A 26,764-nucleotide genomic window follows, 5' to 3' on the forward strand; every position below is an offset into this window, starting at 1 on the left:
GTGTATTTGATGAGTTTGATGAGGGAAACCAAGAAATCCCATAATGAGCCTCCGTAGCGTAGCTCTGAGCAGCTCACGGCTCTGCTCCGCCGTTCTAAAAACAGCTTGCACCGACAATTAAAGGTAACGAACCTACTGCTATGACTATAGGGGTTATGGCAATGGGCCAGTTTGCCAAAATGTTGAACTATCCCTTTAAATGATAATTTACTCCATCTTCTCTCTCTCTTTTATATACCGTGTTGTCACGAGTTCACAGGTTGTGCGATGTTTTGGTCCAACGCGCCGTGTTGTTTCCACACATGCCGACTTATTATCGCTTCACCACTGTCGCTAACAGGTCGTTCGCTCTGTGTGCACAATTAGTAAAATCAGTGTTTCAGACGCTCATTAGTACAGTTTTGTGTTTCTTTCACTACCACTACCAAACCCTCCTCCTCCTCCTCCAAATAAAATATATCTAAATAATTAAAAATGATATTATAAACGTGTGCAACAACAGGAAGTCTTTGCTTAGGGGCATGCAGCCTCAAACTGGAGTGTTTCTGTCTTTTTTTATATATATATATGCGTGTGTGTGTGCGTGTGATATTTTATCCATCTGCCGTTGATGTAAAACCGGTAAGATCTTAGAATAAAATGAGGTTAATAGACTAACAGGCAGATTCTCAGTCAGGCAAATGATGGCAGACAGCACTGGCTTTTCTTATCCAGTGTAATTCACCTGCCTCGTGGCTGGCAAATCATTTTCTGTGCTGAAGCCCTATGAGCAGAGATCCTTTAATCATCCACTAATAAGCCTTTATGAAAAAGCTGAAGATGAATTCAGCCTACCTGGCTCTCTGTTATCATTATCACTGCGATGAGTTATCAAAGTATTTGTGTGTCTGCCTTCCTGCGCCTCTGTGTGTGTGTGTGTGTGTAAATGTGTGTAAGTGTAGATAATGAAGGGAACCGTTTGCACTTCGATCATCCTGGTTATTATCAACACAGTCAGTGGAGGTGGTTTCTGTGCTGATGAATTGAGCCGTAATGACAGATGTGTGTTGCATTATGTGCCACAGACTCTGACATGACTGGAGGTTATCTGGAAAGACAAAACCACTTAGGCTCATGAAGTGTAACGCACCCATTTTTTTTACTTTAATCATGGCTCCTAATCATGGCATGTCAGTCCAACATGTGACATTTACAGGAATTACTAAACTCTGCAGTGACAATGACAGCAGAGTCAGACTTATTGGGCCTTAATCTAAGCAGGCTTTCACACCGACCTCGTAATGTTTGATCCAAACCAAATTTACAGGTGTGAAAACCCCGGATTAAAGAGGATTTTTACCTTAACAATGCTCCATTTGTACCTTAATTAAAGAGCTTCAGAGTAATGTTGCTGGTTAAATCAATGACTTGTAACTAGTTCCAGGGAGAATGGAGGCTCTCTGCCTTCCACCTATAGCGTCTCTTGGCTGAGAACCAACCTTTTAAGATGTAACATGGTAACATGGTAGATGATAAATAACCTTATCCACCGCTCCATGGAGTGATTTCTCACCGGCTTCTTAGTTGGAAACAAATGCACATGGAGGAGAGGAGGGTTAGAGACACAGAGGAGAGAGACCAAACTAAACCACCTCTTTGCAGTGTGAAAGCTTTTTTTATTTTCAATGGTTCAGACTTTTGTTCCTTTAACAGGAAGTTGCAGTGGTTAACCAACACACAAAGAAGAAATAGTAAAGATGAAGATGTCTGATACAAATGCGGTCCGATGACGACATGCGAGCTCGTGTCAGAGCTCACAGTCATCTTCTTCCTTTCCGGTCGGCGTCGATAAAGCCTCCGCGTGACGAGGACGTTCATCCGAATCCGACCTATAGACCGAATCTCCTTGTTGTTTACATTCTACTTCCTGGTAGAAAACCAGCTGTAATTTGAATGAGATTAATAGTAACGAACGAGAGTTTAGCTATATATCATATTTTTCACGTCCTATCACCGTTTAGACAAATCTGAAATGATTGAAGAAACATTACTATTTCTGTGTGTGTGTTTTGTGTTGCTATGTGTTGTATTTATTCAGTTTGGGGGAATCACAGTGTCTAGAAAGCATCAGTGGCTCAGCTGACAGGGACAGCTAACGGTAGCTAAGCTAATGGCGGTAGCTAAGCTAACGGCGGTAGCTAAGCTAACAGCAGGACGTCAGCTGTTAAAACCCTCCCGTTGTGGGACACGACATGAAACTACTCCAGTTAGCTCAGTCATGTTGGAACTCAGATATCCGCTGGAGAAGATATTTTTTCATGGAGCGTTTATTGAGTCACTGAGTTATTAAAGTTAAACAGGTAGCTAACCGTTAGCCCGGCTAATCTCTGATAACTATGACTAATTACAAAAATGTGCACACATAAATAGTAATGTTTGACCAATCATTGGTTTTATAAACTTTACAAACATTAGATTAGTCTAAACGGTGATATAGTGACATGAAAAATGAGATATTTATAGCAAAACTCTCGTCCGTCACTATTGTTCTCATGCTGGTTTTCTACCAGGAAGTAGTTGTAAACAACAAGGAGATTCGTCCTATAGGCTCCATATTGGGCCTGATGGTGTTGCTGCTGCTGGTAGCGACGTCCAGGGCTCCACTCGGCCCCTAAATGGAGGCATTGCATTTAAATTTGTCATCTACTTGCGCATGTGCAATCGGTAAATTTGCTGTTTTTTTGTTCAACGGTGGTGAAACATGGAAATGGCGACTCAGAGAATCTGGAATCTGTCATTAAAAGGTGGAAGAATGAAAAGGAAATGTGAATAATTAGTGTGTGTGCCCCTAAATTTTCCGCTTGCGCTCCTAAAATTGTAAGTTTGCGTATACAAAGTTAGTGTGGAGCTGTGATGTAATAACAGGAGAATCATCGATGATCACCACTTGGCTAACGAGCTGATATCTGAGCAGAGCTTTGGTGACTTTATGACTACGTCACGCGCCGCCTGTTTACAAACCAATCAGTGTAAAAGTGTAGGGAGACGCAGAAGACATAACTAATGAGGACAGGACGTCAATATGTCAGAAACAGTTCTGTGGTGTGAAGCCAGAACCAACCGGATCAGATGGAGGCAGCTGGTTTCAGGACTTCAGGTGTGAAAACGCTCGACTTGGTCCAAAAAACATTGAAAAAAGACAGAAATATGTCACCGTCTTAGTAATAACTGACCACATGTGAGCAGATTCAGCTTCCAGCAGGCCAGATGGACGTGTTTACTGTCAACAAAACCCTGTTAGATTGCACTGTAACACTTTATTATATGTGTCGCTGTGTCTGGAAAACAAACTGTATGTGTGAGAAGTTTGTGTAAGGGGAAAAAGAAAAGTGCATGCATGCATATTATAAAGCTGTTAAAAAAAAAAAATCTGCTTTGTGTTGCTCAGAGTTAGTTGCAGGGTGGCGTCTTGTTATGGTGAGCTGCTCAGATTAGGGCTGGGGCGCTGTGTCAGAGCACGGGAGCCTTCACAGACAAAGCCTGAGCGCTGGGCGTGAGAACGCCGGCGAGGCTTGGTTCTCTGCAAGAACCGTCTTGTGTTTGGGGAAAAATATCCTCACACTCAAAAGCTCCAGTGTCTAGATCCATTTCTAACAAACAGGTTTTACAAGAAAGAGCTCAGGGAGAGAGAGAGACTCAGTGTGTGTGTGTGTGTGTAGCTACAGCTGTGTTTCAGACGTCACTGTGTGTGTGTGTGTGTGTGTGTGTGTGTGTGTGTGTGTGTGTCGGTCGGATGTGCCTGAAAACCACAAAGCTGTAACTGTAACTTTGATATCCAGGTTTCATCCCAAAGAAAGGAACTTTCAGCATAATCACAGATATAACACTTTATATAATTTTTTTTTTTTTTCCGGACTATTGAGCGCACCTGAACATAAACCGCACCACCTACATTTTAAAAGAAAATACATTTTGTAGCTACATATATCCACAAGTTTCCGAACATCATCTATGGTCAAAACCGAAGCTGGTGGAATTGTACGTTTCCGTTTCCATGGTTTTCAGTCATTGTCATAGTTGCGGTAAATGCATGGATCTATTACTGTAACGCTGGCTTTTAACACAAATGTCAGTTTGTGTGATATCTATTGTTAAAAGCTGCTGTGATGATCCATGCATCCATCCATAAAATTTCACCGCAAGAGCAAAACCGGCAAAACCGGCTACGTTTTTGACGTTCGTAAAAAGGTGGATAGGTCGCACTACTTGAATATAAGCGTCAGGTTTTCATGTTGTAACATGAGATATTTACACAGAAAGACAGTAGGGATGTGACGGTCTGTTGTGGTTCCGCTCCTCTCGCCCATGTGCATCTGTTTACAACGAAGCCGGTGTGAAAAATTAATAAATGGAGCGGTGGATAACGTTACATAACATATACGATGTTATGACGTGTGTGTTTGTGTCGTCTTAACCGTCATAAACAGAAGATTACGGGTTACGGAGCGCGTTTGTGTCTTGCTAGTGTCTTCTTTGGCGCATAATGTCTGTCTCACTTTTGTGCTTCCTGTTAGAGCGCCCCCCGGAGGCCGTTAGCCAGTAAAAATCTATAAATTAGCCACATCGTTGTATAACCTAACTGTGCGTTCACACCAAAAGCTTCCAAAGCGCCAAAAACGCTCGAGGGTTACTTAGCTTCAGACAAGACAGCTCCCAAAACGGCAAATATTTTCAGCCGCTTTGGCTTTCGCAAGGTCAAAGTTCAGTCACGCTGGTCACTGGGGAGCTAAAGGACAAAAAAAAGAGAAAAAAAAGCTGCTGAACCGCGTCATAGCTAATTACCCTAAAGTTAAACCTGGCTCAACTTCTCCTCTGGTGACGCTTTGGACGCTTTTGGTGTAAATGCACAGTAAGCGTGTGAAAAAAGTAGCGGCTTATAGTCCAGAAATTACGGTTTATATTATATTATATTATATTATATTATATTATATTATATTATATTATATTGTAATCGACACATGGAAACAGGTTTTTATTCTTCTCACCACACTCACGGTGTTTTGTTTCTGCTTTTCTCTCCAGGTGTTACAGCAGTGATGTCAAAGAGCTGAAGACATCTGTAACAGTCAGTGAGTATCCAGATTCACTTCTCATCTGTGTTGTATGGTTGTTTTGTGTGTGTGTGTGTGTGTGTGTGTGTGTGTGTGTGTGTGTGTGTTACAGAATAGTCGATGTGTGACTTTAGAAAATATATATTGTCACACGCTTCTGCTTTTTTGTTGTTGTTTTTTTCCCTTCTCCTTCTTCTTTTAACGCCACGCCAGAACAAACTTGCAGACTCCTCCAGTTTCAGGCCTAATTTGATTTTCATTCATTCAGTGAAAGAGGATGTTTTTTTTTTTTCATTCTTTCTTTTCTTTTCTTTTCTTTCTCCCTCTCTCTCTTTCTCTCTATTTCTCTCTTTCCCCCAATTAAATTTAACAAGAGCCCCCTTGAAAAGCAGTTGTTATGATTACATTACAAATTCGGGGGTTCATTCAGTGAATCAAGCAATTAATTAGATTTCTCCCATTCTAATCAGAATATTTGTCTGAAACATACGCGCCTAATAAACATCCTTTTTGAGTCTCGCTATCTGCTCACAGCCAGCGGCCAATGTAAATGGTTGTTAACTGAGCTCCTGGGTTGTTTTGGGTTGTGCGTTTTTGTATATATATATATATACATATATATATATATATATACATACATATATGTGTCTATATATCTTTATATATTTGTGTGTGTGGAGCGTCTTTTTCCGTCCCATTCTCTCTCCCTCTCTGTCTTTCTTTCGTTTCTTTCTCTTTCTATTTTCTGTGTGAGAGCTGAGCTGTACTCAGGGGCGCGGCTGCGTCCTCAAGGCTTCACTTCACACTCACACACTCACACACACACACACACACAGACACACACACACACACACACACACACACACACACACACACACCAAGGTGGCAGTTTGTTGTTCCCCACGCAGACAATGACTTGCACTTTTCTCTCCTGCCTGACTCCGTGGCCTTGTGCCTGTGAGTGTGTCACCAGATCAAATGGGATCTTTTATGAGGAGTTTTTTTTTCTTTTTTCTTTTAGTGAATGCAGAGCTCAGGGAAAATACTTTGACTGGTTCTTCTTTAGCCTTGTGTGTGTGTGTGTGTGTGTGTGTAACCAGACCTGATTCTATCAGCTTTAACCATTACTGCTTCATCTCTGGCTGTGAATGATGCATTATATCCCCCTGCAGCTTGGTGCGAGCTGCTTGTATCATTTGTGATAAGTATTGATGAGTCCTCTCTTGGGGAATCAATTTCTAAGGGTGAGATGGGGTGTGTGTGTGTGTGTGTGTGTGTGTGTGTGTGTGTGTGCATCCCACCCACCCCCCCATCCACACAGACACACACTCCTCTGCTGGCTGTGGCTGGCTGGTGGTGTCTGTCTTGGCTCGGCCTGACTTCTCCTTCCTCCTGCAGCCGCGTCCGTCCGTAGAGAACAAGCGGAGCAGAGCCGCAGCACAGGGAAAGATGGAGCTCGTCCAAACGGCTACGGTGTAATTAGCTGACATTTGTTGCTTGGAAGACAAGAGAAGGGGAGAAGGAGAAGAAAAAGAAGGGGAAGGGGAGGGAAAGAAAAAAAAGAAAAAAGAAGAGCTGCTCAACTCAAACACCCAAAGGAATATGCAAATGTTGAGTGAGGGAGGGAGAGAGAGTGAGAGAAAATGAAAGGAAGACAGAGAAATCCGTCTAATGGCAGCGAGATATAATTATATTACGCACACGTATGTGGTGCATGTGTGTATGTGTGTGTGTCTGTGTGTGTGTGTGTGTGTGTGTGAACCCGGTGAACTTTATGAATATTCCTGTCAGTGTTTTGCCACTAGAAGGCACGAAGCACCGGTCCCAGCCATCCTGTCAGAAATACATTAGTATAAGAAAGAATGACTAACCAGGACCAAACCGTTGTCGTCTGCTGCTGCTGCTGTTGTGTTGTTGTGTTGTTGTTATTGTTGTTGTGTTGTGGAGCAGCTCAGTGTTACACAGCTAAGATATAACACACACACACAGACACACACACACACACTGTAACCCACATGAAGCAGCCATCCATCCATCCATCCATCCATCCACAGCCGCGTTGGCTGATTCTCTGGTTCCAGGAAGCTTGTGCATGTTGCGTGTGTGTGCGTCAGCCTGTGTGTGTCTGTTTGTGTGCATGTATTTAGCAGAGAGTGCTGTAATGCATGTGGACTATCTGTACTTAAGCCAAGGTGTGTGTGTGTTAGTGTGTCTTAGTGTGTTAGTGTGTGTGTGTGTGTGAAGGAGCAGCAATGCTTACGCAGCCCCATCTGCTTGATCCAAGCTTGAAATGCAATGCCTTTTAATGACAAAATACTGAGTGGCTGGGAGGTGTGTGTGTGTGTGTGTGTGCGTGTGTGTGTGTGTGTGTGTGTGTGTGTGTGTGTGCAGAACAGGGAGGAGTGAGTGTGTGTATCTGTGTGTATCTGTGTGTGTGCATGTGTGTGTGTGAGTGTGAAATAGAGAGGAATAAAGGGAGAGAGGGAGAAGGAGAGAGAAAAACATCTCGAAGGTCAGGAGCAGCGGGCGGCCGTAGGGGAGAGACACGTGAGACAGAGATAGTCTTGCGTCAGCCCCACAGCAGTCCGCTCTTTATGTATGTGTGTGTGTGTGTGGTAGTGTGTGTGTGTGTGTGTGTGTGTGTGTGTGTGTGTGTGTCCTGTGGGGCCAGCAGCATTTTCATCCGCATCCCACCGCGTGTTACAACGGAGCAGCATGCCAGTGTTTCTATTCTGAGTGTCTTGATCTGCAACAAGAAGACGACGAAGAACAGACACATACATACAGACAGATAGATAGATAGATAGATAGATAGATAGATAGATAGATAGATAGATAGATGGGTGTTGAACATTTACAAATTACCTTGAATCAGTCTGGCTGAGCTACAGGCTCTGGTGACAGTCGAAGGGGAAATTACACCTTCTAGCCTGAGGGGAAAGAATTTGTGTGTCTCGCTGCCTGTCACAAAACCTGATAGGGTTTCATCAATCCCAGGAACTACTATCATTTTTCAGCTCTTATTCATGAGCCCCCTTCTTTGTTTCTCACAGGCTCGTTGTCTCTTTCTCTCTCTTTCTCTTTTCTTTTTTTCCCACTGCCCTTTAAACTGGTTGCTCTGTTAGATTCAGGGAGGAGGAGGGAGGGAGGGGGGGTTGGTGGTGGTGGTGGTGGTGGTGGTTAGAAGTGTTAGAGATAACCCCTAAACATTTAGCACTTTGTACTTGCCTCGGAGCAAAGATTGTTAAAAAGCTGCAGCGAGATTGTCCTCGGGATAGATTCACACACACAGACACACACTCACACACTCACTTACACACTCACACACACACTTATACATCCATGTTTCTCTCTTTCACTCAGTACGTTTACATGACACTTGGAAATGGCCTTAATCCGTCTAGAACTGGACAACTGAAGTGCATACACATGCGACTCAGACTGGACTAAAACATCCAGATGCTGCGACCAGGAAACTGATTTTCTTCTGCATTTATTTATGGACTGAAACTGGACAATGACTACGTTTACATGCAGTCAGTCAGGTATTCCGGTTTCTGAAACATTCGGAATAATGGCTGCATGTAAAACTAGTCGATGCATATCAGTATTGGCTTCAGAAAGTGTAGCATAGAAGAAAAGACTGTTGTTGTCGCTCCACCAATAGCGTACAGCGTTCTCATCGGCCTTTGCAGATTCTTAAATCATCTGTACTATAACTAACGTGTACAGTCATTTATCCCGTTGTTTACTAGGCGACGGAAAATTAAAACCAGAAACGGCTTCGTGTCAACCTGCGAAACGACTCATATCGCCTCCTAGTGTTGAGCAGGTGGACGTGTTTCCGTCAAATATTCGATTTTCCCTGTTGTAGTATATAAACTGGGACAAGAACAGAGTTCAGACGAGACAAAACGCTCCAACTCGAGACCAAACTAAACCAAGGTTCAGACTCTTTGCAGTTTGAAAGCTTCTTTTTTTCCCAATGGTTTGGATTTTGGTACCTTTTTAAAGGGATAGTTCAACATTTTGGCAAACTGGCCCATTGCCATAATCCCTATAGTCATAGCAGTAGGTTTGTTACCTTTAATACAGAGTTGTTGTAGAGGGAAATACAGAGACTGATGATGAAAAACTACCACCGACGGAAAGCGCATCAGCAGTTTTGCATGAATTTACCTCTAAAACAACTCCGAACGAGCTAATTTTTTTTGGAGAACTCTGGTGACTTTGCGACTATACGTCATACACACACACACACATGTGCTGTTTACAAACCAGTCAGTGTCAAAGTGTAGGAAGACGCAGCAGACGTAGGTGATGAAAATGCATCCAAGTCTCTCGTTCTTTAAAATGCACATGAAAACACAGACCCCCCCCTAACCCCAACCAACCAACCCCCCCATCCCCCCACCCCCCTCCCCCCTGCCCCCCTCAGGCCCACATGGTCTCAACAGGGCTCGGTCCTCCTCTGTGATTCCCCCCCACTGCCAGACAGCCTGCGCTCCCCTCGTCCCCTTGAAGGAGCTGCAGCAGCGCGGGGCCAGGCTGCTCTTTTACACCCGTGTGCCATGAATCACTCACTCACCCGGGGAGCCCAACACACACACAACACACACACACACACACACACACACACACACACACACACACACACACACACACACACACACACACACACACACACACACAACACACTGCCCCCAGACCATAATGTGGTGGTGGTGAGGGGCCATTTTGAATGGAGGGGCCAGACAAAACAGGAGCTAAAGAACCCAAGCTGTGAGATTTCCCAGAGAGGGCAACAACAGGAGCTCTCTCTGTGTTTCTATGTGTGTGTGTGTGTGTGTGTGTGTGTGTGTTTGTGTGTGTGTGTGTGTGTGTGTGTGTTTGTTGTGGTACAGGGAAGAAGATGTTGGCCACACGGTGCTGCTGAGGAGTTTTGGGCGTCATAATGTAATATATAATTGCATGATGCCAGTAATTTATGGAACATTAGGCCCTTCCTCCTCGTGCATCGCAAACCTTTTAGCCCCACACACACACACACACACACACACACACACACACACACACACACACACACACACACACACACACACACACACACACACACACACACACACACACAAACACACACACACACACAGGAGTGATATCTGAGCCCCATGGACTCTGGAGCCCTGATGTCTATTTGACTGTTAGTTTAGAGAGGAAGAGGAGGCTCTGCCATCACTGCACTTATCCACCAACACACACACACACACACACACACACACACACACACACACACACACACACACACACAGAGGTAAAGACGTTATCTGTCTTTTTCCCGCTCGGTCATTCATGAAAAAAGAAAAAGAAAGAAAGAAAGAAAGAAAGAAAGGAAGGAAGGTGGTTGTGTTGTGGTTCAAATAAAAATAAGAAGTTGATCAGTTTATTGGTTAATTTGGTTTTTAACCCTCCTGTTCCCTTCCTCCATCCTTCCTCCATCCATCCTTTCTCCCTTCCTTCCTTCCTCCTTCCTAACTTCTTCTTCCTTCCTCTTTTGATCCAATTGACCTGATCTGTTCCCTTTCCCCTTCCTTCTTTCCTCTTCCTTCCTTAAACAAATCTGTTCCATCCCTCCATCTTTCCCTTCCCACAATCCTTTTTCCCTCCCTTCCTTTCTTCCTTCCTTCTCTTCATCCTTTCTTCTTCCTTCCTTTTTGACCCAGTTGACCCAATCTGTTCCCTTCTTCCTTCTGTCTTTCCTTCCCTTTTCCCTTCCTTCTCTCCTCACATCTTCCCCTTCGTCCTTCCTTCCTTCCTTCCTTCCTTCCTTGACCCAACCTGTTTGTTTGTTTTTTGTTCTCACTGGTTTTACTGGATATATCAACTTTTTTTGTTTTTAATTTTTAACAAATTGAGTCGCTATGACGATGAATCCAGTCACAATTAGCGAGCTGCCATTATTATTATCATTAGTATATCCTGTGTGTGTGTGTGTGTGTGAGCGTTGCAGGGTTACTCTTTTATAGGGATAATTAAGCAGACCACACACACACACACACACACATGTATGTGTGTGTGTGTGTGTGTGTGTGTGTGTGTGTGTGTGTGTGTGTGTGTGTGTGTGTGTGTGTCCCAGCAGCAGCTGTCGGCCTATGAGAGTCTCTTCTCTCTGGTTCTTTATTGGCTCTATCTGCTGCGTTTACGGCCTCAAACCCAATCTCTTCCTCCTCCTCTTCCTCCTCTTCCTCCTCCTCTTCTTCCTCCTCCTCTTCTTCCTCCTCCTCCTCTTCCTCCGTCTCTTCATCCCTCGCTCTCTCTCTCTGTCCTCGCCGTGGCCCCTCGACCCCCAGGTCTTCTCTCTCTCTCTCTTTCTACTTCAAACACCCACACACACACACAGAGTCTTGTCTTCTGTTTCTTCCAGTTGCTGGGTTGTGTGTGTGTGTGTGTGTGTGTGTGTGTGTTGTACGTTGTGTGTGTGTGTGTGTGTCTGTGTGTCTGTGTGTGTGTGTGTGTTGTCCCCTTGTGTGAGTCCCGGGTCCCGAGGCCCAGGGCCCGGGTCGTAACCTGGATACAGCTGCAGTCCAGAGGAGCCATTAGCAGTGCCAGGAGGACACACACACACACACACACACACACACACACACACACACACACACACACACACACACACACACACACACACACACCCCGACCGGCTCCCAGTGAGAGCTCATTACTGTATTTGTGCAGTCACACTTCTCCTAGAAACACAACAGCAGCAGCAGCAGCAGAGTGTCGGGTGAAACTGGCCAGGACATCCAGCCCGAGGGCGGCCATGTTGGCTCCGTTTGGAGAGACAGAGAGAAGGAGAAGGAGAGAAGGAGAGAAAAGAGAGGGAGAGAGAGAGAAGGAGAAAGAGAGAGGGAGAGAGAGAGAGAGAGAGGTTTCGCCGAAAGAGACGACAACAAATACGAAGAATGATATTAATCATTAAACACGTCCGACATTCCTCCGTCCTCAACTTCTGCAGCACGAGAGTCTGAGTTGGCTGGATTTGATTTCTGCTCTTTGTTCAGTGTGTGTGTGTGTGTGTGTGTGTATGGGTGTGTGTGTGTGTGTGTGTGTGCATGTGTGTGTGTGTGTGTGTGTGTGTGTGCTCTCTGAGGCCCAGTTCAGCTGTCTGGTCTGGTCTGTTGTGCAGATGGCCGAGTTCAGGCCTGTTCATTGAGACCTTTCTTTCTTTCTTTCTTTCTTTCTTTCTTTCTTTCTTTCTTTCTTTCTTTCTTTCTTTCTTTCTTTCTTTCTTTCTTTCTTTCTTTCTTCTCTTTCTTCTCTTTATCTGTCTTCTTTTCCTTTCCTTTCTTTTCCTTCCCTCCTTTCCTTTCGTTTCGTTCCATTTCGTTCCTTTCCCTCCTTTTCTTTCCTCTCTTTTCTTTTCCTTCCCTCCTTTTCTTTCCTCTCCTTTCCTTTCCTTCCCTCCTTACCTTCTCTTTCCTTTTCTTTCTTTTCCTTTCCTTCCTTCCTTTCCTTTCCTTTCTTTTCCTTCCCTCCTCTTCTTTCCTTTCCTTCCTGTCTTTCCTTATCTTTCCTTTCCTTCCTTCCTTTCCTTATCTTTCGTTTCCTTTCCTGTCCTTTCCTTCCTTCTTTCCTTTCCTTTCCTTTCCTTCCCTTCCTTCCCTTCTCTTTCCTTTCCTTTCCTCTCCTCTCCTCTCCTTCCTCTTCTCCTCTGCTGGTCTCTCTGGCCTTTTTTTCTTTGCTAGGTTTCGTTTACCAGTTACATCCCCGGCTGCCTCCTCTCTTTCATCACTGCATCTGCTGAGGGCCATCTTGGGCTGAGACGAGAGAGAGAGAGAGAGGAGAGTTTTTTTTTTCCACCACCGCTCTATTTTCTCTCTCCCTCCTTCTCCTTCTTCCTCTCCTTCTTCCTCTACTTCTCCGTCTTCATGCGCCTCTCAGGGCTCAGCGCCGCGGCAGCTCTGTACGCCGCCGCGGCTTTGGAATGAAATGTCTCTTAACCGAGCCATGTGCCCCGGAGCTACGGTAATTGCAGGTGAAATTCAGCTTCCTCTTTAAAATGCCATCTCTCATTTCCAGTTACCGGCCCCCCCTCCCCTCTCCCCTCCTCCTCCTCCTCCTCCTCCTCTATCCGTATCTCTCTCTCTTTCTCTCTTTCTCCCTCCCTCCCTCCCTCCCTCCCTCCCTCTCCCTCCCTCCCTCTGGCTGTCTTTCAGAGGCGTGTGAATCCCTCAGCCCCTGTCGCGTCTCCCTGCCCCAACAGACACTCCCACAATGCACAGCGCTGATGGTTGCACAGTGATATCAGCCATGCAGAGGGAAAGGGAGGGCCTAGACACACACACACGCACACACACACACACACACACACACGCACAAACACACACATATATACACACATATACACATTCAATATGTGTCTATGTGCAAGCAAAGATAGTATGTGACAGAAACTGAAAGTGTGTGTTTGTTTGCGAGTATAGGAGACAATCAGAGTGTGTTTGTGTGTATACTAGAGGGGGAAAGAATGTGTTGCAGTGTGTATATGTGTGTGTTAGTGTGTGTGAGTGTGTGTTAGTGTGTGTGTGTGTGTGTGTACAGCGTCAGCAAGGCGTGAGCTGTGTAGAGGTGACATCAAGGTGAACGTGGCGTGCAGAATGCTCCGCCGACTCGGGAGGCAGCAAATGGCTCTGTGGCAGATGGAGTCTTTGTCAGGGAAGAAAAATGGCAGCTCAAGAGCATCAGAGAGACCAACCCCCCCCCCCCACTACCCTCCACTACCCCCCCCCCCCACTCTAACCCCCCACTCACTCACTCACACACACACTTATACACACACATCACTCTGTCTCTATCTGTTTTTTTTCCTTCTTCTTTTTTGCACAGTTGGTCACACACATACACACACTTAAAACATGCACACTCTGTGACAAATGCACGCACACATATTGACACACATAACCCCCACCCCCCCCCTCTCTCGCTCCCTTCCCCCCCCTCTCTCTCCCTCCCCCCCTCCTGAGTGAGTGAAGCCGGGGCCGGCGGGCGGTGACCTTCCCCTGCTCGGAGGGTTCCCTGGCTGTTTGATCAATTATCCCTCTCCCATTGTTTACCAGGAAGCAGGAGAAGAGAAGAGAAGAGAAGAGAAGGGAGAGAAGGGAGGAGAAGAGGAGGCTCAAAATGGCCACTGTCAGGTGGAGGGATCCATTTCCCTGCCAGGCGTGGGGGGTGGGGGTGGGGGTTAGAGGGAGGGAAGGAGGGAAGGAGGGAGGGAGGGAGAAAGACAGAGAGACCAGAGCTGTGAAGCATGCTCGGAGGGGAAGGGAGGGGCATCGCTGGTTCCCTGGCAGCTGGGATGATATGACATTATAGTGAAGGTGCAGCTAGAGCTCTGACAGAGAGTGTGTGTGTGTGCGTGTCTTGTTGTTGTCACATCTCCAAAAAAACTTACACACAATTAGGGATATCAAACGGCACAATTAATTCGTCGTAAAGATTCCTAAATACCGTCACTTTCCCAAAAAGATGATGTGGGAACCGTATCGGCAGATGTGTTAAATGCAAAGATAAAGGTAAATGCACAGATACTGGTCCATTTAACTAACCTAACATTGAATTAGTATAGGAATTTAAATGTTAGCCTGTCAGAAAGAAAGCAAAACAAAACAAAAAACGCATTAAAATGAACGCAAACATTTGTTATATAGATGACAATTTATGATCTGAATATTTCAAGCATTTCCCCTCTGGGCGATTAAGAATCGGTCATGTAATGTGCAGCTGGGATGATATGACGTTATAGTGAAGGTGCAGTGTGTGTGTGTGTGTGTGTCTTATTGTCACATCTCCAAACAAAAAAAAACTTACACACAAACACACAATTATAAACACGCGTTGTCTAAATTTAAAAAGGAACATGTCGTCCCCTCCTGCGCGAATCAATCCCGGAGTGATTGAAATGACAGCGTTACTGTTTATAATACACAACATAATGCCACACTGCTGCATGTACATGTCCTATTTTTAGCATGGGGAAGTGTGTGTGTGTGTGTGTGTTTGTGTGTATTTGTGTGTGTGTGTATGTGAAGGAGGAAGAGAGAGAGAAAGGGGGGGGGCACATACTCTAAAGGTCAGGTGGCAGCGAGAAAAAACCGAGTGGGAACAAATGATGCACTAAGCGAATGACACTCTGAGGTCCTGCTTTAATATGTATGTATCGCAGGTTGATGGCTGATTTCATTAGCGCCTCTCATTGTTATGCATAGATTGTCCTCCTGCAGCAAAATGAATATTGTATTCACACGCACGCACACACTCTCGCCCCTCACACACACACTTTGCACACACACATACACACACAACAACTGCGTTTTCCAGGGAATACTGTTGTACGATGGTGTTTTTTGGATCTTTTTGCACACAGAGAGAGAGAGACGAAGACTTGGAAGAAAGAAAAAAGAAAAAAAAAAAAGGTTGATGTTTCCACAGGCTGTTATCTGTGTCAGCTATAATTAAAACAATTTACAGCGCTGTCATTTTCAACACAGCCTTGGCTGCCGCGGACAATTCCTGTCAGGTAGTCGCTCTGATTATTTAGAGGCTCCTCGTCGTCGTTCATATCGGGAGTCGGTGAATTATTCTCCGAGGCTTTATTATTATATACGTCGTCTTTTTGTTTGAGACGACTCGAGCAGAATAAAAGTCGTCGTGTCGTGTGTCCGAGGGTTCAGATTACGTCACCTCCATGTGTGTGTGTGTGTGTGTGTGAGATACCTGTATGAGCAGCTTCATAAAATGCTGTTGTTGTGGTTTATTTTTCCTTCTCATGTTTCTAAAATAAGACAAACCCAAGTTAACTAAACGCCACTAAAAGGACAACTTCAAATGGTCAGATGGAGAGTCAGTTTGTCCCCAATAAAACCTTTCTAACATCCACACGCTTTGTGATATTCTCATCTACGTTGGTGCAGCTGTAGTCAACGAGGTTAGAAGAGGAACAGTCACTATGTCACTGACACTCGGGGTTGTGAGTGTTAAAGAGGAATTATGTAAGATTTGTACCTTAATTAAAGAGCGTTGGAGTGATTGTGATGGTTAAATGACAAAAACCAAACCTTGCAAGATCAGCGACATGGACTGCTTTACGGCACTACGACACAAAACAGTTGTTTGTTATGTATAAATATCTATTTTTCTTTCATATAGAAGCATTTTATGGAGCTAATTTATCCCCTCATCCTGAGAAAGATGTACTGGTGTGGGCAGAGTTGTGTTTAGTTTAGATTAGTCTTTACATTGGCTCCCAGTCAGCTACAGAATAGATTTTAAAGTTCTGCTACTGGTTTACAAACCACTGAATGGTTCAGGTCCAGAACACATGAATGACATGTTAGTAGAGTATAAAGTTTAAACCCAGTAGAGCTCTGGGATCGACTGACTCAGGTCAGATAGTGGAGCTCAGAGTTCAGACCAGACATGGTGAAGCAGCATTTACACAACTGGAACAACAAACTACCAGCCCCAACTCTAAACACTTTTAAATCCAGGTTAAAAACATTTCTCTTTTCGCGTTGAGCTCTTTTAAAGAACTTTAAATCTTAATCTTGGATTTGCGCACTGTAAATCCTCTTAATTGTTTTAATACAAATCAATATTTCATGCTGCAAACTCAGCAGACTTTTCCCCCCTCCAGTGCTTTCTTTAATTCTTTTTTTCTTGCTTTTGATTGTAATGTTTAATGTTGTTTAATGTTGATGACATCATCCAGGTGAGAGGTCAGCAGGTCAACCTACAGACCCCGGATGTTGATAACAGCTAACCCCGGACTCAGAGGGGAATAGCACTAGCCTATCAGAACTAAATATTGGTGAAATGAAGGAGTTTCTCTGCAGATAATGTGTTATTTAGAGGCTGCATTCTGCTGCCCTGTAGACAGAACGATCGTCAGAACGACTTGTAATGACACCAAAGTTATCTGGGGGAGGAAATGATCGGATTTTATGCTAGAAATAAGGTCCAGATTGTAAAAAAAGTAAGTAATTATCCATTAAGGTCTCTGAGGTCATGACTCTGATCCATTCAGACCAAGACGATGCACGTTGACCTGATGATACCGGAGCTGTTCTTCTTGGTTTATTTTGGTTTATTTGTTTCTTCTGCTTCGTATGTTCGAGTGCGTGCAAACAGTTTTTTTTTTCCTTTCCAGTCGTCTGGAAGTCGACTGTGTTTCAGCAGGAATTCCAGTCCTTAGTGGGACATGAGCAAACGTTGAGTGTGTGTGTGTGTGTGTGTGTGAGATATTAATAGCTGTTGTGGGTGGAAACAGGAAAAAAAAAAAAAAAAGAAGCTTCTGCATTTTTCCATATGTTTTGTAAGGAAACAGTCCAGATGGATTATCTCTTTCTCTCGCTTCAACCGGCTTCAAGTCCAAGCGGTTGTTGTGTTGTGGACTTGCCAGAGAGAAACACACACACACACACACACACACACACACACACACACACACACACACACACACACACACACACACACTCACACTCACTCCTCCCGTCTGAAGTGCAACAGGCTATTACTGATTAACATGTCTAAACTCAGCCAGTTCAGAGCAGCGTATGAATCACGGATGACGTGACAGTCGTTGGTTTGTTGGTTCTTTCTTTCCCCCCCCCCATCCCCAACATACCTCACGTTCCTCGCAGTCACACAGATATGTTTGTCGCCTTTTCTATTTGTTGCCTGAGAAACCATGTTGGCTTGTCTTCTCACATTTCACACTTGGTTTCATCCCCTTAACCCCTAATGCTCGGCCTGGATGGGGGGGGGGGGGTGCCTGACCTCTTGAGTCACGGATGTTACAGACTCATCGGCATCACAAGGGGCTCGGGGAACGGGGCTCGGGGAACGGGGCTCGGGGCTCGGGGCTCGGGGAACGGGGCTCGGGGCTCGGGGCTCGGGGCTCGGGGAACGGGGCTCGGGGCTCGGGGCTCGGGGAACGGGGCTCGGGGCTTTATTTGGCACGACTGAGTGTCAGACACAAACTTTCTTCTGGATCAAACAGAGTAAATCACCTCTGGACTCTTTTGTTGACATGTTTGTGTTGCAGATTGAGATGTTTGTTTGTTGTTTTTCTTCCCTGTTTGGACATTTCCTCTCCTCTCCTCTCCTTCATCATTTCTCCAGCGTTTCAACACTTTTCTCTCTGTCTCTCTCTCGCGCCCTTGCACCTTGTAATGTGGAAAGACAAAAGCAAAAAACACCCACACTTGTGCCTTCTCTTCAGAGTTGGCACACACACACATTAACTGACACACACACACATTGACTCACACACACACACACACACACACACACACACACACACACATTATGTGGTGTGACAGGACGTCGTCACATATTGGGAGTTTCGCAGCGGGCTGACATTCCAGGACGGCGAAGTTAGAGATAAAATATCAGCGAGCTGCTGGTGGTTAACTGGAGCTTTTATCCTGTTTCTGGGCCACGAGGCGTGAAGGGTGTCGGTCTGTTTAGGACACAAATAACACACATGCCACACATGCATACCGTGCACACACACACAGACACACACACACACACACACAACTTATACAGAGCCCATCCTGCCAGTTAGATGACAGAGGATAAAAAAAAACCAACTAAAAAACAAACATGTGACAAAAGCAGCAGAGTTTGTTTCTTTCTTTTTCATGACACATGGTTTCTGGAAGCAGGAAGTGACTGACTGACAGGATGTAGGATGATGATGATGATGATGATGTGTGTGTTGGCGTCTGATTTGTGCTTTCAGAGGTCACACACACACACACACACACACACAGAGAGAGACTCACACACACACACAGACTCACACACCCTGAAAATAGCTTCTACAATAAGTGTATTATTATTGTGCAATAGGCTGCATGATCCACGTGAAAGGAGAGTTCGTCCTTTGTGTGTTTTGTGTTGATTTTTCTTCTTTTTCTTCCCCTTCCTCCTCTTCTTCTTCCCCTTCTTCTTCTTAACCCCGGTGGAGCTAGATTTAAATGAATAAAAAGAAAAAGAAGAAGAAGAAAAAGAAGAAGAAATCATGAAATCCACCTAGTCAGCAGCAGCGGAAAGAAGAGCTTCCTCTCCAAACCGCCCACACCGCGTTTCAGCCTTGTTGTGACTTGTTTATACGTCGTTGGAGGATTTCAGCTCCTTCCAGAGAACAACTGAGAGTGAAAGAGAGAGAGAGAGGGAGAGAAAGAGACAGAGACAGAGAGAGAGAAAGAGGGAGAGAGAGAGGGAGGGAGAGAGAGAAAGAGAGAGACAGAGACAGAGAGAGAGAGCCCTCTGCTCCAGAGGATGAGAGCAGGTTACACGGCAACAGAGCAGAGCTGGGAAACAACAGGATAAAAAAACATAATAATAATAAAAAGAAAAAGGAGTGGAGCCTCGGAGACGGAAACTGGAAAGCATTCCCTCCCTCTTCTCTCCCTCTTCCCTCCCACCAAGACGTTCCCTTGCTTACTCTTCTCCCTCTTCCCTCCCTCTTCCCTCCCGGCCTCTGTATGCATGTCAGGTGCATGCACGCTATTGTTGTACTTTTCATCGCTGGCTGGCTGACTGGTGTGTGTGTGTGTGTGTGTGTGTTTGTCACGTGCAGCTGTTTGCTCTCCAGTTAGCAGACTGTGTAGTGAGTTAGTGCAGTTACAGCAGCTTCTTCTTCCTCCTCCTCCTCTTCCTCCTCTTCTCCACCACGCGCTGATTTATTCCAACATCTGTCTCTGGCAGGTGTGTGTGCAACCGACGAGGTCCTCTTCTCCAAAAGCTTGTGATGTCGCTATCATTGCGGGGCAGTTGTGTATTGTGTATTTGTGTATATGTGTGTATATGTGTATATGTGTGTGTGTGTGTGTGTGTGTGTGTGTGTGTGTGTGTGTAAAACAACAACAGAGAGAGAGAGAGAGAGGGCCTTCTTCCTCCTCCTCCTCCTCCTCCTCCCCCATCTCTTTAGGATGAGTCATATCTAAAGCCCTGTGTGTAATCCAAGCCTGTGTTTCATGTGTGTGTGTGTGTGTGTGTGTGTGAACAGACAGACCCCGAGCAGCAGCAGCAGTGTGTGTCTGTGTGTGTCTGTCTGTGTGTGTGTGTGTGTGTGTGTGTGTGTGTGTGTCTTCTCGGTCCTGGCTCCCTCTGGGGCCACTGAGTGGGTGAGACGCGGCTATCAACAACAGGCCCAGGCAGCTTCGGTTTCAGCCTCACCACACCAGGAATCTACCCGTCGTGACAGGCACCGACACACACACACACACACACACACACACACACAGAAAGACACACACACAGAAAGACACACACACAGAAAGACACACACATGCATAAGTCCAAGTGAAGCCGCCACCACCGCTATTCTTCTTCTTCTTCGCCCCGTTTCCTTGAAGCTCCTCCTTTAATAACATCAGGTGACAGAAGACGACGAGGGGCCGGTGGTTTGAGCCGTGTGCGATCGGTCGGGAGGAAGTGTGAAAAAAAAAAAAAAGTTAAATGTCGTCCTGGAGACTCAGAGAATCAGCTAGCAGAGCTCTATCTATCTGTTTGATTTCTTTTCCAAAGAAGTTCCTATAGCGAGAAAACTTTAAGCTGATGAGAGCACGAAACAAAAATGTTGTTCTATGATACATTTGTCATGATTTCTAAGCATTTTCTTTTAATAATTCTTTTAAAACATACATACATATACATAACATACATACATACAGTACAGTATGTCTTTGCTGCTTCTGCACTTTGCACTTTATTATTACATCACAATATCATAGGCCTGTCTTGTCTTGTCTGTCTGTCTGCATATCTGTGCTTATTTTTAAATATCGTTGATGTCTGTGTTCGTTTTTCTGTTATATGTGTGTGGTAAATGTGTGTTGAATGTTAATAATCGCACATTGGAGTTTGGGGAAATGTAATTTCGATCCTCTGTGTGATTGACAGTTATAGTGTGATTGACAATAACTAAAACTTTTTAAAAACTCTTTTAACTCAGTCTGACTCCTCGGGGACTAATAGTGTTACCCGCTGCTTGTCTGTGCACAAAATGGCGAAATAAAACTTCTTGAACCTTGTAAGAGATGATATCATAGATTTAATTAAAGAGCCACAGTCTGCACATCTTTAAGAGAGAGGAATAAACATAGAAACAAACTGGTTAAATTAACAAAATGAGGTTCAACTGTTGAAAAGAAGCAGGAATGAGGCTGGAAAAGTCCTGGAAATTACTATAAGAAAAGAGTGGGAACCCTGGTGTGTGTGTGTGTGTGTGTGTTTCCGGTCACACCTGTGGAGGGAGGAGTGTGTGTGTGTGTGTGTGTGCGGTTGCAGACGTTGAGGTTTGACAAAGGAGCGGCAAATATTTTGACTTTTTAAAAAGAAAATTTAATATGAAATCACACAGAGGAAGTTGTGGCGACACAGGAAACAGAAACATGACACCGACAGGAGGAAAGAAGAAAAAGCAGAAGTGAAGTGTATTTTGTGGATATTCTGTGCAGCCGAGTCGACCATCATGGCTGTGACCAACTCCTTTAAAGGCACAGCTGGAGTTTCTTTGTTAAAAACGGGTCTTCTACATTTGCCCCTGGGGGGTAGTGGGGGCTGTAAAGTGTCCTGGATGGAGCCGAGCGGCGGAAAGGTGAAACCTGCAGAACAGCAGCGTGAAACTGTTTCCCATCACGGCGCCGCTCATTTTATTACCTTTTCTTTTTATTATTATTATTCTGTTCTGTGAGTGACCTGCAGAAAATACAAGTTTCTTATCGTCTATTGCAGAAAATATTCTTTATTTCCAGACACACAAAGACCAGATTTAGTCTTTTTTTTGCAGACAGCGGTCACTGAATCGTATGGGACCAGGTTTTTGAATCATAAGTCACATGAAAGACACAGAAAGAAAAGAAAGAAAAGAAAAGAAAGAAAGAAAGAACATCCACACCTTCTTTTTTTTATCAGATTACAAATATTTTAACTTGTGCATGGATCAGTGCTGAGCTGGTAACGCTGATAAATCGTGGCCTATTTATTCATTCTTTATTCTTGATGCTTGCTGAATTGGCATTTAGCTTTAATTTATTATTTACATTTGGAAACAAGTGAAAGTGACTTTGCTCCAGTTCAGTGTTTGGCAGCTCAGAGCGTTTTGGCCACTTACACAACAGAACTTCAGCAGTTTTTTTCCTTTCTTTCTTTCTTTCCTCCTCCGCTGTGACAGAAAACAGGATTTATTGATGCACATTACAGGGTTAGATTTCACTTGTGTCCAGTGTGTTTTATTATTAGTCTTATAAATGCAGATACATCATCATCATCATCATCGTCGTCGTCGCCAGGCTTCGTGTCGTCGAACGTCTCAGTGTGTTACGAGTCGAGTTTAGAAAATCTTCTGGACAGGAATCAAACCCAAAGGCTCAGGAGTCGCTGGCTTGTTATTTAAATGGTATTTAGGACACATGCTTGCTTCTTGTATTGTTTATTAATGGGCTGGTTAATAATGAACTCATCTAGTGACTCCTAGCTGCTCGTCCTTCAGATCAGTAGCTCTCAACCTTTTTTCTTTTCTTTTTTTTTCTTTCTTTTGTTTTTTGGGGCAGTGCCTCCGATCCATTTATCCAGCGCACTGTCCCCATTAAAGTAAATGTAGGTTATTACTATTACTACTATTATTGTTATTCCATGTTATATCATGGAAGAAAAAGGGCATGTCATTGTGAATGCCAAATAACACATGTGATTGAACTGGACAGCTGGAATATCATTATCATTGAAAAAAAAAAGCCTTGTGAATAGAAATGATGTCTATTTTCAATGGGAAAAAAGACAAAATTATCTTTTATCAACATTATATTATTAGAATAAAGGATGTCACATGTTTCATAGGACAGAATTCATCCTGCAGAGGTTTTGACTGAAGGTGTTTTTGTGCCGTTTGAAGCACGAATCAAACCTGGTGAACATCCCAAGGTTTTTAACCACCTTTTCTTTTATGCATCGTGGACTTATTAAAAAATATTTAATGAAGACTTAAAGACTTTCTCTACTTTGCAGCACTTTTGATCTCTGGGAGCATCAATAACACCACACACAGCTCCCTCCTGAGCTCAGTGAGACTACGTGATGAAACAAAGGTTACGTTAGCTGCGCTCTGTTGTGTTTTTAATGGTGGAATAGAATAAAATAGTTCTGCAGTGATAGTTTAGATGTAAAGCTGCACATAGTGTTGTGGTACTCAGGGTCTTGAGGTCACGTCTTCAAGGTCTTGGTCTTGTCTCCAAACTTTGTTTACATTAAATACGGTTTAGATTTTAGATCAAATCATCTTTTCTTTGTAGCTGAGGATGAATAATGTAAATATAAAAACACGTTATTATTATTATAAGGACTGGGACTGGATACAGTGATGGACTTGGAAATGGTCTCGCATTGGTTTGGTCTTGACTACAACACTATATAAACTACCATTACTGGTCGTTATCTCCCCGTGTTACAGCTTCTATCTTCAGCCTAGTTGTTCTTAACTTCACCGACTCACACAAACAAAACAGTTAAACTACAGTAAACTCTCCAACAGCAGCTCAGCTCTGACCCAGCTTCTATCAGAGACAGGCGTCTACATGGGACAGGACTTTATTTAATTTAATGTAGAACAAATCTTCTGCTCAGCAAAGAGGAAACTCCTCTCCACTGGTTCTGTTGTTCCTGTTTAACAGAAGGAAAGAGTCGATCCAGAGCAGCTTCATTTACTAGTTTAATCAGCACCAGTCAACTTCTAATAAATAAATAAATAAATGTTTTGTTCCGTCCACAGACTGTAGATAGGCTCCACCTCTTTCCTTGGCTCACTCACATTCGTAACACGACCGGACGCAACAGGTTCAGGTCGAAAACATTTAAAGCAGAAGTAAGCGATCCGGTGGTTTTGGCTAATGCTGCGTTCCAGGCAGGCTTTTGAAACCGTAAATTACAGCTTCAAGTCACAACTTTGTAGCGTTCCAGGCAACCCACTCGTGTTTTTCCGACCTGTTTTACCGGTGAAAGTCACTATAACGGCCACTCGTAACTTCTGACCCGTGAACTCGTACCAGATCGAACTGGTACCACTTCACAGGTCGGAAAAACACCAGTTACGAGTTGCCTTGAACGCACCATAACGTCTTGTCAGCTGATGAAGTTAGCAGCCCCCGCCCTCGTCATGGATCTATTGGTCCTCGTCCCTGCACACACAGCCCTGCATGCCGTTCTCTCTCCTCATTGGATAAAAACTGTAGGATACGTTAAAAGTTTTCTCCTGGGCTCAGAGCAGAGCAGAGTGACTGACAGACCCGTGTTTCAGACCAAACACTCTATAGAAGTGATTGCTGTCGGAAGATACAACTATTTAAGACTTAGATTAACACAAATATATCACTTACTTCTGCTTTAATAACTCAGGTCGGGTCGGACCACGGGCTTCCTTACTTGGGCTGCGTTTGGGCCGAGAAATAAATCGATTGGAGCCTCAACACCTGCAGGACGGGTCATTTTCCGTCCCGTTGAGAACTGTAGCAGGAATGAAGCAGCTTAGAAGGTGCTCCAACAGGCGATCGTTGGCTTTGAGAGGTTATGCACATTCACGAGAACTTGTAGAAAATAGAAACAGACCCGACTTCTAATTGAGACTTTTATTTGTTCAAACCTGTAGCCAGAACCTGGTCCAGTTTGAGACTTTGAGGCTTTTATTTGAGACTTTACATTAATCATCTCTTCTCTGTGGCATTTAAAGCCTGATGGAGACGAGAGGGGCAAAAAGGAGCGCTTGAATCTGTTTCTGGACGTAATGAAGAAACAAAAGTTACGGTCACTTTACCTGAGCAACATCAACATGGTCTTCCTGCCAGGATGTTGATGTTGTTAGTTTTGTTTTGTTTGTGTGGAATTACCTGGAAAAGGTTGCACAGACAGATTTACTAAACTGTCACAGTCGGTTTACACCAACTAAGCTCTGATATTTCATTATCAAACCTACGCAAATACAACATTTTCTGTCTTTTTTTTTCTCTCTCTCTCTCTTTTTGGCTGCGTTTTGTGATTCTTGTGTAACATGGATGTGAATTAGTGTGTGGGATTTTTTTCTAACAGTACAAAGATGTCCCAAGGGTCTGTTTTTTTTTTTTTTTTTTCTTTCCCTTCACCCCCCAATTTTCTCATTACAAATGCTAATGTCACATTAATGAAATCGGCTTAGTTAAAGGTTTATAGCGTAGCCTACACTCAGAGATTTGGCCCCCGACACTTCCCACATATTTCAAGTTGAATCACAGTTTTTCCTGTGGGCATAGCCGACTATTCTGAGTTACTTTGGGAGGAAAAAAAAGTTGCGAGCACGGTGTTGCCAAGCTTCGTTGTCATCATCACCGGTGGCGGCGGCGGCTGCATGAAGACGTGAAGACGACCGGTGGCTCTTTAGCTGCGGCTGCGTTTTAATGGCTCGGCTGCAGATGCAGGCTAATGTAAACATTGTGTTAATGTGTGCGAGCAGCAGTTTGTAGAGTCACTGGCTGTTAATCATTGCTCCACACACACAAGAGCGTGTCAGGCTGCACAACAACACGCCACAGAGTTAATCAAGGTTATAGATCCCTGCATGCTTGTTGTTTTCTTTCCTTTTTATATCCAACTACTTGTTGTTTCTTAATCTAATCATCAGGCTGCTGCAGTAAATACCACCAGCAGCTCCTGGGTCAGATGAAGATGTGAGAAAACAACTGGTTTCTGATTCATAATGTCAGAAAATATTCTTTCAGAAAACCTGCAATTTAAAAGTTAACCCCCCTTTTTATATCCATAAATAATCTCACTCATCATCTCTCTCTTCAACGTTTATAACCTTTCACTGGTGTTTTTTTTTTACTTCTTGCCTCAGTTTGCTCTCCTTTTCTCTGTCTGAAACACTAAAGCCATTTAAAGCTTCAACAGTGGAGTAAAGAGACGGAGAGATTGCCCTTTGTAATTAAAAGCCAATTTTGTAAAATTGATTAGATTATGTTAATCAAGGGAGATAATATCTTAAAAGCAGTGTGAGGAAGGGAGATAGAGGACGACGTGCGAAGGAGTGTGTGTGTGTGTGTGTGTGTGTGTGTGTAGTGGGGGTGGGGGGGGTGGGAAGGAGTGACAGTCCAGCCGCCGCCATTACAAGCTGCTGATTTCTGCAGAGTGCTTCATAAAATGTCAGAGCGCTTCTCCCTGAGCAAGACACTGAAAAATGGCAGCGCTGTGTGTGATGTGCTGGCACCTCACCTGCTGCACTGTGTGTGTGTGTGTGTGTGTGTGTGTGTGTGAGAGAGAGAGCGAGAGAGAGAGAGAGGAAGAGAGAGAGTATCAGTGTGTGTGCATTTGTGCATTTGTGCAAGTGTGTGCTTGCCTGGTGTGTACTCGCTCGCCTGCATGTGTTTTTACATCTGTGTGTGTGTGCATCTGTGTGTATAAGTGTGTATAAGTGTGTATAAGTGTGTGTGTGTGTGTGTGTGTGTGTGTGTGTGTGTGTGTGTGTGTGTGTGTGTGTGTGTGTGTGTGTGTGTGTGTGTGTGTGTCCACGCTGGCCTCCCTCCCATGTTGCAGTGAAGCAGAACAGAGTGGCTGACTGCCTGCTGCTCTGCCTCCCTCTCTGTCAA

The 26,764-nt window shown here is 44.3% G+C and overlaps 1 protein-coding gene across 10 annotated transcripts in view; it reads left to right on the top strand.

The window, feature by feature from the left end:
- Positions 1 to 26,764, top strand: part of baz2ba (bromodomain adjacent to zinc finger domain, 2Ba) — a 114,896-nt gene that overhangs the window by 13,349 nt on the left and 74,783 nt on the right. For 9 of the 10 annotated variants that reach the window (XM_085805517.1, XM_085805456.1, XM_085805536.1 and 6 more), the window contains exon 2: positions 5,071 to 5,108. The gene's annotated coding sequence lies outside the window, so the exon portion shown is untranslated. Of the gene's footprint in view, positions 1 to 5,061; positions 5,109 to 26,764 lie in introns of all 10 variants that reach the window. The other variant, XM_085805465.1, reaches the window with a different exon arrangement.

Source organism: Trachurus japonicus, chromosome 3, assembly GCF_045865225.1.
Source record: "Trachurus japonicus isolate A0001 chromosome 3, Traja_1.0".
NCBI classification, from domain to species: Eukaryota; Metazoa; Chordata; class Actinopteri; order Carangiformes; family Carangidae; genus Trachurus; species Trachurus japonicus.